The 13,211-nt window shown below is 29.6% G+C and overlaps 1 protein-coding gene across 1 annotated transcript in view; it reads left to right on the top strand.

Moving 5' to 3' along the window:
- Window positions 1–13,211, top strand: part of LOC111636031 (cytoplasmic protein NCK2-like) — a 40,051-nt gene that overhangs the window by 19,471 nt on the left and 7,369 nt on the right. The gene's annotated exons all lie outside the window — the stretch shown is intronic.

The following is a 13,211-nucleotide window of genomic DNA, read 5'->3' as shown; positions in this document are numbered from 1 at the left end:
CCTTGATTTCAGTTGGTGTAAACATTTTATTAACTTCATATAATTTAACTGCAAGTATCTTAGAAAGTAATAATCAATCTCATACCTTCCTTACATCTTCTAGCAATACTTTATTAGAAACAAAACAAAAGGCTTTTTTTTTAAATTGCTTTTTTAAAAAAAGTCCATTTAAAGGTTGGAACATTCCAGTTTTAAAATACTTGATAAACTGTTCAATTCAAATATGTAGGACCTGAAGCAAGCCCATAAACTAGGTCAAAAATGTTTGTTTCTAATAATGTATTGCTGGAAGACATAAGGAAGGTGAGAGATTGATTATTATTAGGATAAGTTCCAGTCTTAAATGACACATATCTTAGAAAGTATTAATCTTAATTAGTTATAAATGCTATGATTTGTCAAGTTTTTTTTTTTTAGTTTTGACAGTGATGAATTGGAATTTTAGCTACATGAATATATATATAACTAATGAATATATATATAACTAATATTTTGATTCATCAATGGTCAAACACTCCATGCATAGCAATTACTAATTATGACATAGTATAAAGGAATTAAGAATTACTTGCAAGATTCAATGTAAACTGTGCTGTAGAATATGTTTTTATAAACAAAATACATTAAATAACACTAAAAACAATTTTTATTAGACTAAATATTTCTCTTTTTTTATCTTATCAGTGTCTAGTTAGTCCTCCTACTTTTTTATGAATCATTTGTTTGGTTATTTGTAGGTGTTTGTTAATCATTAATATTGTTAGTGAATAGTTGTAAATATTTCCAATTTTAAGATAGTCCCACAGTAATATGAAAGTAATGAATACTATAACAGAGAAATTTTATTATTACAAATTTATATTTTGAATACATAATAGATTCATCAGTAGAAAATTTGTTTAATTAAAATCAAAATCATTAGGCTAAAAATTAATTACTAAAATAATTATGGAATGTAATCATGGAATTATGTAATTATGGAAAGCTTTATTGTGCAAAAATTCTAGTCATTTTACTGTGAATTATTAAAATGACACAAATAGTAAATCTTTAGCCTAGATTTATTTAAAATTTTATAACATATAACATATATTATATTACAGTTATGAAATGTGTAGATTTGGTAAAATTAGGAAATTTAAGTATTTTTGGATTTTTGAGTTATCCAAAAATTCTACATATTTCTGTCTTGGATTGCCAGGAAAGATGGTAGAGGTTATTTTACCTTGTAACAACACTGGATGTCAGAGTCTTGACCAGCAAGAATAGCAAAACATTTATGCATAAAATTGTTATCCTTTGTTTCTGTTAGCTTTACAAAGTAAAATTTCAGTTTCAAATTCAAAGCTTAGAGAATTGTTTTTTTCTGGACTTATGATATAGGAAATGTTGGAGACAACAGGTAATGTGATAGTTTTAAAGTTTATTACTATAACATATGTTTAAGAAAAATCTGATTGTTTTAGAAATAGTACAACTAAAAAAAGTCTCTTAAAAATATAGTTACTAAAGACATGAAGGAACTGATGAGGGGTATGACACTCAAAATACATTTTCTTGTAACTAATATCAATAGAGTCTAAATTCATTCCTGTTGTCTCCAATGTTTCCTGTATGATAAGTCCAGAAAAAAGCAATATTCTAAGCTTTGAATTTGAAACTGAAATTGAAACAGAACAAGAAGCTAGAATAACAAAAAAGTAAAATTTATCTGTCAATTTTGTCTTTGACTTTAATTTCAGACAATCCACAAATAAATCCAACAGTATGACTTTTCTTTCATAAATAATTATTTTTAAACTATCTGCAATTATAACTGCCATGTGGTAACAGGATAAACTGGATAACTTCAAAATTCAACACACAACAAACCACAAAATTCTAGCAAAACTTTAGTTATTTTAGTCTGTTATTTCAAAAAATATGAAACATATATTATTGTAGCTTTATGCTAACATTCTAAACCTTTCTACATTTATTTTTATTTTGATTTGTATGCTTAATTTTAATTATGATAAACTTTAAAATGTATTATAAAAAGTGTGCAATATTCATTTTTTTTTTTTTTTTTCATTATTTGGAATAAGTAGAACACACACACAACCATTAGACAATTTTTAAATTTGATGCAGCTTGAGGATGCCTTTGAACAAGATTGAAAATTTTAGTAATTAAACAAAGTTTTGCTGAAATTTTGTGGTGTGCTGGATTATAGTAGCCTTATGGATAACACAACTGATTATAAGTCTAAAGATCTAGTTTGTAGTTCTTTATGCAGCACAAATCATTCTCAAATTGCTAATGAGATATAACTCATCTGTTCAGAAATTGAGAATTAAGTGTGATTCAAGCAAATAATTCAAATTTTCAAATTTGTATCATTCAAATTTATATTTGAATCCTTTTTTTCTGCATTTTTATTCAATACTGTCATATTACTGTCTTTATAACTCTCAGTAATATGCAATTTAATAAAGTGGGAAGGGACTACCTTAAAATTAAAAATATTTGCAACTATTCACTAACAACAATATAAAGTGACTAACAAACACTTACAAACTGCTAATAAATGATTCCCAAAAATATTCAAAAATACCCAAAGTTGTGGAAACTACCTTGATACTGGTATTTATCTTATATTAGTTAAAAATGAAAATAAATTCAAAATTCTAAAATAATAATAGGATGCATTTTGCAAATTAAGCAGAAAAATTGAAAATTTTTAAAACAGCTAATTATAAAAGCATTAATTAAAAACACTTCGAAAAATTATTTAATGTAAAATGAGATAAATACCACATATCTGCGCAGAAAAGACGATAGTTGAATCATAAAAAAAGACCTCAAAATCTGGGGTCTTTTACAAAGATACAAAAAACAAAAATTAGATTGAAATTTATATAAATTAAAACCATTATAAAATAAAACAAATCACTTCACCAATGTATTTAAATAGTCCATATGACATTTTTGTTAATAGTCAAGGTCATTACCTGAATGCCCGAATCAGTGTGAATGTTTGCAATAATCACAAGGCAGTACTGTCAGATGCAAGAAAATAAAATTCATTCATTCAAAAAATTACAAATAGGATATAATTCTGTATATGCTATGCAGTATTATTATCCAGATGATGATCACTGATCTGAACTAAATTCATAAGCTGTTGATAGTTTGGGGGTCGTCTTATAGGACAGATATATGCTAAAACTATAAAACTTTGACGAAAATTTATACCTCATCTTATCTGAAGGTTGTCTTATCTGTGCAGATATACTGTATATTAAAATTCATAAATTTATTAATTCAATTTATATATAAAGATTGATCAAATGAAACTCTGTGCTGTCATATGGTCTTGCTCAATGGGATAGAAATGATGTCACATGTGGCATGATAAGCATACACCAATGAACAAGCAGGGAAAAGTTCAGTTATCTCACATGTTTTGTTTTTAACATAGAGTAGTGAAAACATGGTCGGATTTATTTGGAATGCACCCAAGGGCAAAACATGGTGCCACCACTTTGAGCCATCCAGTAGATGAAAGAGCATGCAATGGAAACACCCTGGTTTACTAAAAATTTCAAGACACAGGCCTCCACCTGTAAGGTTATGATGACCACATTTTTTGTCATTGTGGGACCTTTGCTGGTAGACTTTAAAGACCCTCATGTGAGCATCAATGCCAATTGCTACAGTGCAACATTGAACAAGCTGCATAAAGAATATGCAACTGGGCATGCATCACGTGGTTGATTTTGTTTCACAACAATACTCAACTGCATGTTGCGAACACTGTGCAGGATGCTTTAGCACGAAAAATTGGGAGGTTCTGCACCACCCATCCTATAGCTCTGATCTGTCATCATGTGACTTACTTGTTTGGACCTTTAAAAAACTTTTAAGGGACAATGCTAAAACTCTGATGCGGAAGTCAAGGAAGCAGAGACCCAGTGTTTCATGGACCAATCAACATTGTCCTATAGAACAATCAACATTGTCCTATGTGGATGGTATCCATTCTTTCCCCAATCTGTGTCTGAATGCCTACAATGACTTTTTAACAAACAAAAGAGCATTCCAGCTTCCTCATATATTGCTTTGTTTAATTATTCTATACCAACAGATATACTGTTTTGTTTGTTGTAATAAATTTACTCTAACAAGTTTCATTTGATCAATCCTTATATATATAAAATTCTTTTTCCTCTTTTTTCTAAAATAAAACAAATTTGTATTTTTTAAATCTGTGATTTCATTACATTTAAACAATAACATAATAAGAAATTTGATTATTATAAAATAATATGATTTTATGCAAGTTGTTTCTAATAATGAAAATCTTTAATGTGTAGATTTGGTAAAATTAGGAAATTTAAGTATTTTTGGATTNTTTTAATGGAAATATTTTTAACTTAATTTGCATGTGTTTAAATGATTTTTTTAATAAGAATATATTATTATAAAATTTTAATATATTTTTTTTAATATTGTATAAAATTTTGTATATGTTGATTTTTTTATTTTTTGAAGGTAGAATAATAGATCTATTTTATCTGTTTAATATTTTGTAGAGCTTACTTTTGTACATCTTTGAATTTATTTTAAACAATTTTTAATTATCATTTTTGTGCTGTTTTTTATATTTAGTAACTGTTCACGATTTTAAACACTAATATTTCTTTTCAATATTTTATTACTTTTCTTGTTCATTAATTAATACAGTAGAGCATCAATTATCCAAACATTGATCAACCAAAATGTCAATTAACTGAAAGCTTTCCAGTTGGCAAATTTAAATTTCTGCTAGTGCTATGGCACTGCAATCCTTGGCTATGTTTTGTGTTACTCCAATATTATTTTTGTTGGTGTGTGTGTTTTAGTTGGCAGCACTGGTGTGACCATGAGAGGGTACTTAAGGACATGCCAAGATTTGAACAAATTTCAACATGGGATAGCTAATATACTTTTTCGTACATAATCGGTTATCCGAAAAATTGATTTTTTGAACAACCCCAGTCCCTAATTGATTCAGATAATCATGCTCTATTGTACTTTAATTTTGCTATAATTTTTTTTATTTGTTTATTCTTTCCAATATTAATCAATATTATCAAAATCTTGTCAGGCAACAGAACAGAATAGACTCAAAATTAAACTGATGGTTAAAAAGAAAAAAGGTGGGAGAGGTAATGCATGCAACAAAAAAATAAACTAAAAATAAAAGAAAGTGTTAAGAGAAGGAAATATTTATCTTAATATTTTAACTAGCAAAACCTAATGCTCTGATAGGTTTGGTTTAGTTTGTTGCATAGACTAGAAGTTATTGGGCTGCAATTTGAAAAAATTGTAGACCTATAAAATCCTACTGTCGTCTGTCTGTCCTTCCTTAATCTCAAGAATGCAGTTAGATAAAAATTGAGACCAGATATGGAAAGCTTAGGGGCAGGAGGCCCCAATTAACTATATATGAACTTCCAGTTTGCACCAGAAGTCATGTTATTACAATTCAGATATTTTTCCCCCGAAAGGAGTTAGATAAGTGACTCTATTGCTAATGGGAAAAGTTGTACAGTTGTTGTATGTTGTACAGGAACAAGACACTACTAATTTGAGGTGGAGAACATATATTTTTAAATAAAATAAATTAAATGATTAAATATTGCAGCTCGGCATTGTCACAATGTAACAATAAAATAATTGCTCATATGTAATGTTTCCTATCTGTAAATTAAATTAGAATTAGAATAAGGAACTGAATATTCACCCAATCATGAAGCTGTTATAGTTGTTTACAGCTCAAATGCATGAGCTGTTACAGATTTAGCCAATTCTGTATGTTCTACTTGCAAGACATTTGTTCTAGGGTCAGGTTGGGTAAATATGAGACACTTTTCAAAACTTTTGTAACAGCATTTGTTAGGATCAGTATTTTACAAAGATAAATACATGACAAGATCTACAGATGGTGTTAAAATCTAATAGAGTATTCATTTTTTCTGTATGTATGTGAAATGTTGAGCAAAAAATTTTTTCCCTGTCTCATATTTTACCTTCAAAAGGTAAAATGAGAGACACTGGGAGGTGAAAAATGAGACTCCCATTATATCACCATAAGGACTTGCCTATGCCAACAATGAAGTTAATAATGAGGTACTACAGGTACCTCATTATTAACTTTGTATAAAACACAAAGTATACAAGACATTTTTGTATAAAACATTGCTCCATGATATTTAGAAGTAAGTAGATAAGATTAAATATTCATAAGTTTTGAAAAGTGTCTCATATTTACCCACATTGATCCTACTTTTTAGTTTTTCTCTGATAATTGTTCGGCATCTTTATTATTTCATTCAAAACTCACATCTATAAGAACAAAGAAATAATTTTACTATAATACAGCACAACTGAAGTAAAAAAGTTTCATGGAAATTAATGACTGCTGAATAAAATCTGGTGTGTGCCATTTTTTATCTCATTTTGAAATGCACAAAACTCAGACAAAAGATGATATATGCAATAAAAATAACTAGCAGCTGAAAGCTGTGTTTATATACTACATACAAATTTCTAATTAAATATCCATGTCTTTTGCAAATATATACAGAACAAAAGTTAGTTGAACTGACAGAAGTTTTTACATCTATTTTTGTAGTGTTTCTTAAAAATTAAAAAGACTCAATGAAACCATAGTCATTTTCATTCAGAAAAGTTATATGTTAAAAAGCACTAAATAAACTTTATTTTGTATTAGTACAGGACAGATCAGACATAGATTAAATCAAATTCCACAACTGTCTCATATTTTTCCATCTTTTGGACTGTGACATATTTACCCATATTGACCCTAATTACTTCTTTTCCGTGCAACCCACCTACTTTAAACATATCAGAGCATTGTGTTTCACTAGTTAAAATGTCACAGAAAATTTTCCTTCCTCTTCACATATTTTATTTTATTTATTTATTTCTGGCATCACCCCTCTCTTTTATTTAAACCTTCAGTTTAATTTGAGGTTTGATCAGTTTAATTTTGAATCTTTATTCTGTTTCATTGCCTGATGATGGTAAGTTGTTTTATCAAATGTGCCTCTGCATATTTTGTAAATGTTTTTGTGTTTTATTTTCTATTTATATGTGTCTTATTCCTGTGCATAAGAAGTTGGATAATTCTATTTTGTATCACTACATTTTTAGTCATACATATTCTGGCATTGTAGTCATCTGCCTAAGAATATCAGCTCTGATGGAGAACATGAATTTTGAACAATCTTTTATCGTAGAAACAGTTACAGAGAAAGCAATAGAAAATGTTTTAGTTCTCCAGTCATAGAGAGAGAAAATGATACATACAGTATAAGTATTTTCATAAAACTTGTGATAATGTGAATATTGATTAAGTGTTAAATTCCATTTCTCATTATTAATGAAAAGTACTTAAGGTTTAGTTGATAAAAAAAATTATTTTTTTATCAACTATGGACAAGGACAATGAACAAGGAAAAGATTTTTATCAATCATGTTTATCTTTTTAATTAAGCATATTCAGATGTAGAGTTCAAAAGCAAAAAATAATATATCTAATTACATTTCTAAACTATTTTAATCTTTGTAGAATAAAGATTAAAGCAGCTTTTAAAATTTTCTATGCTAGAAAGCACTTATATTAGCAGATGAGCATTACTTTGTGAGAAAAAACTTTTTATTTTTGTCTGGAATGCTATTTAATTTTGTCTTTGGAACAGAAGCCAATGAACTAATGTTATACTCTGGAGCAAGTAAAGAANATATAAACAGTTTAATAACTTTCTAGTTGTGGCACCTATGTAAAAGGTCTTTCTTTCTATTTCCATTTGCTATAAGGGGACTATATAAATTCTTGACTTCTCCAAAAGCTTCAGAAGCTGGTATGATATATGGAGATAAATTGAACTTGTGATGTACATTGTAAGCTAAATGAGTGGTGTTTCTAAGTAAGGCTAGATCTAAAAATGCAGCTTTTCTGTCTTGCTCTTTTTCAATAGTGAATGAGATGGAGGGGTAATCTGATAAGAATTTAACAAAACTTAAAATAAGTAACCTGACAAACTACCAGGTGTTTTTTCATTACAATAATGCCTTTTTCCTGGATGATGATTTGTGAGAGATCTTTAAAACTTTTTCAATAATTCTCTCTTCATTCTTCCATCATAATGATCTTCCTGTTGATGTTTTATGATGTTTTATTGTCATAGTTATAATATAGATATATATTATTTTAACTGTCTTTTTTACAAATTATGGAGTTTAATTTGAATCTCCACACACATTTTATAAAATGTTTTCTGTTATCTATTACAAGTAGAACTGATATATATGATTGTGCTTATAGAAAACGAATAAGTAAAGAAAGAGAGATAGAGATTGAGCAAAATTTATTTGTACATATCTGTTCTACATGGACATTGTTTAATATTGAACAGGAAACCGGAAACAAAATTGTAAAATCTGATTTTGTTAAATTATATGTCTAATTAAAATGCAATGGAATGGAATATTTCCAACAGAATAAATAAATTTATATGAAATATATATATGTATCCTTTTGTTAGGATTTACAAGCAATCCTGTATATTTCAATCTATGAAAATTTAAGATTTAAATTAAAACTGTTCAGAATGTGGAACAAGAAGAATGCAAATGAGAAGGATTTAAAAAGAGGAATTTATTGGAATGAATGTTTGGTTTTTGGAACATTGGAATTGAATGTTTGGAGTAATTCATTGGATTTGAATTGCAACTTTGATTTTGGAGAGAGAGAAAACAAAGAAAAGTAACTTATGATAGCAGTTGTATCAATTCATAGTGGTTTTGAATTGCATTTGGGATGCAGAAACCCAGTATTCAAGTTAGAACTATAGCAGTGGTTTATGTTTACTTTGAAATTTCTTTCTTTCTTGTGCATGTTCTTATGGTAAACTTGTCTGGAACTAAATAAATATTTGTCTTGTGTTTCATCACATCACTAACTGAACTGAATTTTCATTTCTTGAAAACATAACTCTCATTATACACAATCTTACTTTATAAATTTTCACTATAATGATATTTCAAAAAATCAAAATAGACATTGAATTAAATCATCACATACTTGCATTGACAAATCAGTTATCATGTATGTATGTACATCTGTAATTTAACTACTAATAATAAAACACACCTTTAATAATCCAGCTAATAAAAATTAATAAAGTAAAAACGTTTTCGATCGTTTCTTAACGATCTTCTTCAGTTATCATAACATAGAATAAAATCTAACACAAAAAAGAACGTAAATACGAAATTAAAATATAAATAACGGAAAAGTAGATAAAATAAACGAAAAATAAAAATTAATTCGAAAAATGCCCCTTAACAAATAAAAATAAATAAAGACGTTAATTCTTGTAAAAGGATCGCCATGCGATAAGTAAAGAGCCTGCATCTCTATGGTTGATGCAACCAGTTTTACTTAAAGATCTCTCATTTCTCCAGATATTTCATTGTATGTAAATTTGTTGTTGGTTTAATAATTTCCGCTCGATCCCAATGGACTTGGATGTCGTGTTGCGTTGCGTAAGACGATAGCACGGTGTTATCAATTTTCTTATTAATCGTATATTTATGCTCCTTGATACGTTGTTGCAATTTGCGCATTGTTGCGCCTATGTAGACAAGATCCATAGGCGCATTGTTGCGCCTACATAGACACCTGGTCAAATTCTTTCAATCTAAAGCTCATCGCCATCCATTCTCGATTAACAACTCACTACAACTAATAGAAGATCTCAAAAACATTTCTTTAATGGACGATGAATATATGACGGTCTTGGACTTTAAGTCGATGTATCCATCGATAAAATTGTCTCCTTGCTTCTGCGCATTAAGAGATTTTTTATTTGCCAATGTTGAAAATGCGACACATCATCACAATCAAATACTAGAACTTGCACACCTGGTATGTTATACATCGTTTTTTGAATTTGAGAACAAATTATATTTGCAAGGAAGAGGCATACCAATGGGTAGTCCCACTTCGGCAATTCTATGTGAGTTGGTCTTACGACAACTCGAAAACAAAATTCTACCCGAATTCCAACACCTTATCATTTTGTACGCCAGATACGTCGACGATATATTCATCTTGTGGCAACGAAAACCTAACCTACAGCAATTTTTGGATAAGATCAATAATAACCCTTACGGTTTATTACTACAAGTGGACCAGGGGAGTGATGATATTGTAAATTTTTTGGACATTTCCATCGCTTGCAGACAGGGAGAAATCAGGACCGGCATATACAGAAAACCGTGCTTTCAACCAACTTTAATTCCGCATAATTCAATCGATCCGCATCACATCAAATTGGCGGCCTTTAGGTCCTGGATAAAAAGGGCTTATACACATTGTTCTAGTATAAAGGACACAATGGCGGAGCCAAACTACATTCTAAAAATTGCGGAACAACAGGGATACCAAAAGGAAATCATAAAGAATCTTATTACATCCTTCCAAACAACTAAACAACGGCATCCCACAGTAGACCGTAGACAAAGGATAGTTTTAAATTATGTTCCGTTTTTGAGACAAATACATAAAGAAACGGCCAAGACTAATGATTTCAGTATAGTATATCGACGCAATCCTACGGTTTTCAAGCTATTAAGAAACGATAAGAAGTGTTATGACTGGAAATCGGCATCGGGAATCTATTCTATACCTTTACACGATCGGCGTTTTAATTCAGATCTTGTCTACGTAGGCGCATTGCAACGCAACACGACGTCCAATGTAGGCACGTGCAACGCAACACGACATCCAAGTCCATTGGGATCGGGCGGAAATTATTAAACCAACGACAAATTTACATACAATGAAATATCTGGAGAAATGAGAGATCTTTAAGTAAAACTGGTTGCATCAACCATAGAGATGCAGGCTCTTTACTTACCGCATGGCGATCCTTTTACAAGAATTAACGTCTTTATTTATTTTTATTTGTTAAGGGGCATTTTTCGAATTAATTTTTATTTTTCGTTTATTTTATCTACTTTTCCGTTATTTATATTTTAATTTCGTATTTACGTTCTTTTTTGTGTTAGATTTTATTCTATGTTATGGTAACTGAAGAAGATCATTAAGAAACGATCGAAAACGTTTTTACTTTATTAATTTTTATTAGCTGGATTATTAAAGATGTGTTTTATTCATAGTATATTTATCCAGTTAGCTTGTTATATAAGTAATTTAACTACCATAATATTTATAAGTATTCAATCTTTTACATTTGTGATACTTTGGATTATAAAGAATCCAAAGTATCACAAATGAAATTGTGTCTTAAATTTTTAATTACAATAGACAATTATTTTTACTGTCATTTCTTCAGGAATTGAAAATTGTCCATTAACTGATTTAGAACCTTCAAAGGAACAAGGAAAGAATAATTCAGATTCAGTTCCTCTATTGATTGATTCATAATTCAACTAAATTACTAGTTACAGATATCCCAATTTGATGGCCAGAAAGCTAAGGTGCTAAAAGCTCCTTAGCCATTTGGCCATGAAATTAACAGCCTAAAATTTTTTAGGTCCTATGTTTGAATTAGGATCAGGAGGTGATACTGAATGATGTTGTTAAATGAAATGAGTACATTGTGAGTAGTGATGTGCCAGATATCCGTATCTGCGGATATTCGAGGGGAAAAAAAGATCCGTATCTGTTACTTTTTAGCGGATCTTTAACGGATCTTTTATTTTAATGAATTTCATTACTTATAGGAAATTTTAAAGATAGGTAGCAATAAAATACTAATAACTTCAATTCAAATCACTTTTTATTTCATAAAATCACATATTTGGCACATTCATATTGCAAAAATTTTATCATGCAAAATTCATTAACTATCATAAAATATTTCCATATTACACTACTAAACTTTTTTGTCGACATTGTTTTTATTTTAATTTAACTCAACACTCTCCAAAGATACAAACGTAATCTATGCTATCCCGTATCATACTAAACTATAAACAAAAACACGTGCAGTGCAAGTCAAAACATGTTGCGTTACTAATGCAAAGCGTCAACTATCGGTCCAAGGTCACAAGCATTGGCGCCAACTGAGTATGAAAGTTGAGATCTGTATCCGTATCTATGGATCTAGACCCTAATGATCCGTATCTGTCTCCGTATCCGCGGATATACATTTTTAATGATCCGGCACATAACTAATTGTGAGTCACTAAATGAACAATCTGCAGGAAATTTATCCTGAATCTTGCGACATGTTATGAAGAACACTTTCATTGACAACTTTTGTGTACAGAAATGCTGATGCAAGCTACCTTTGAGACCTTGGAGAAATATTTAATAGTCCAAATGCAACTGGATCTGATATGGAACATGTGAAGGCATTTCTATTAAAAAAATGTACCAAAAACTCACCACTATAGCAATTTTGGTACTGCAAGTAACAAGCATTTTATTTGTACAAAACACTTATGCTATAAGGGGACTTTAGTATTTTGATACTGTTTAATATTGTTCCTATTCTGAAAATGTAAAACCTGAAAGCTGTTTGTTCAACAGCTGACCATAATTGATCTCTGATGCTTTTCACATTTCAGTTTAATATTTTCTTTCAAGGCTGCCGTATTAGCAGTAGGTGCTCAATAATCCACTTTAGAAAAGTGTTCTCACAATCAAAAATTATGCAGATTAAGATATGGATATAAATATAATACATCCCAAAGCCCGATGATATATTAACCCGTCGGCACGCGCCTAGTGCCGATTAGGCACTAATTGATTTTTAATTAGTTCGTGTAAAAATTCTAATTGTGTGAAAAATCTGAAAAAATTATTACCTGTCTAATGTTCCTTCAATTTTACGATGCGCAATTCAGTTTTTGCTTAAAGCGTCTCATTATTTTTATTTAATTATTGGTGCCGAATTGGCACTATGGCGCGCGTGATCTCGGATTTCAATTTTCAAATTTCCCGCCAGTCGCTGTTACTAAAAATAGCTGCAGCTACGGCGCGCGCTTCTTCGCTTATAATCGCGTTATTATAAAGCGAATAACTTCTAAAAAACTGAAATTTGACCGAAAATAATTTAATTTCTTTCATTGGTATTTTTTAATCATTTTATAAAGTTTTATGACACCATCACATTTCCCTGAGT

The sequence above is a fragment of the Centruroides sculpturatus genome, unplaced genomic scaffold (genome assembly GCF_000671375.1).
Source record: "Centruroides sculpturatus isolate CEXI.00-Female unplaced genomic scaffold, Cexi_2.0 scaffold941, whole genome shotgun sequence".
Classification (NCBI taxonomy): domain Eukaryota; kingdom Metazoa; phylum Arthropoda; class Arachnida; order Scorpiones; family Buthidae; genus Centruroides; species Centruroides sculpturatus.
The sequence above is the reverse complement of the archived record's forward strand: the minus strand, read 5'-3'. Positions and strand labels throughout refer to the sequence as shown.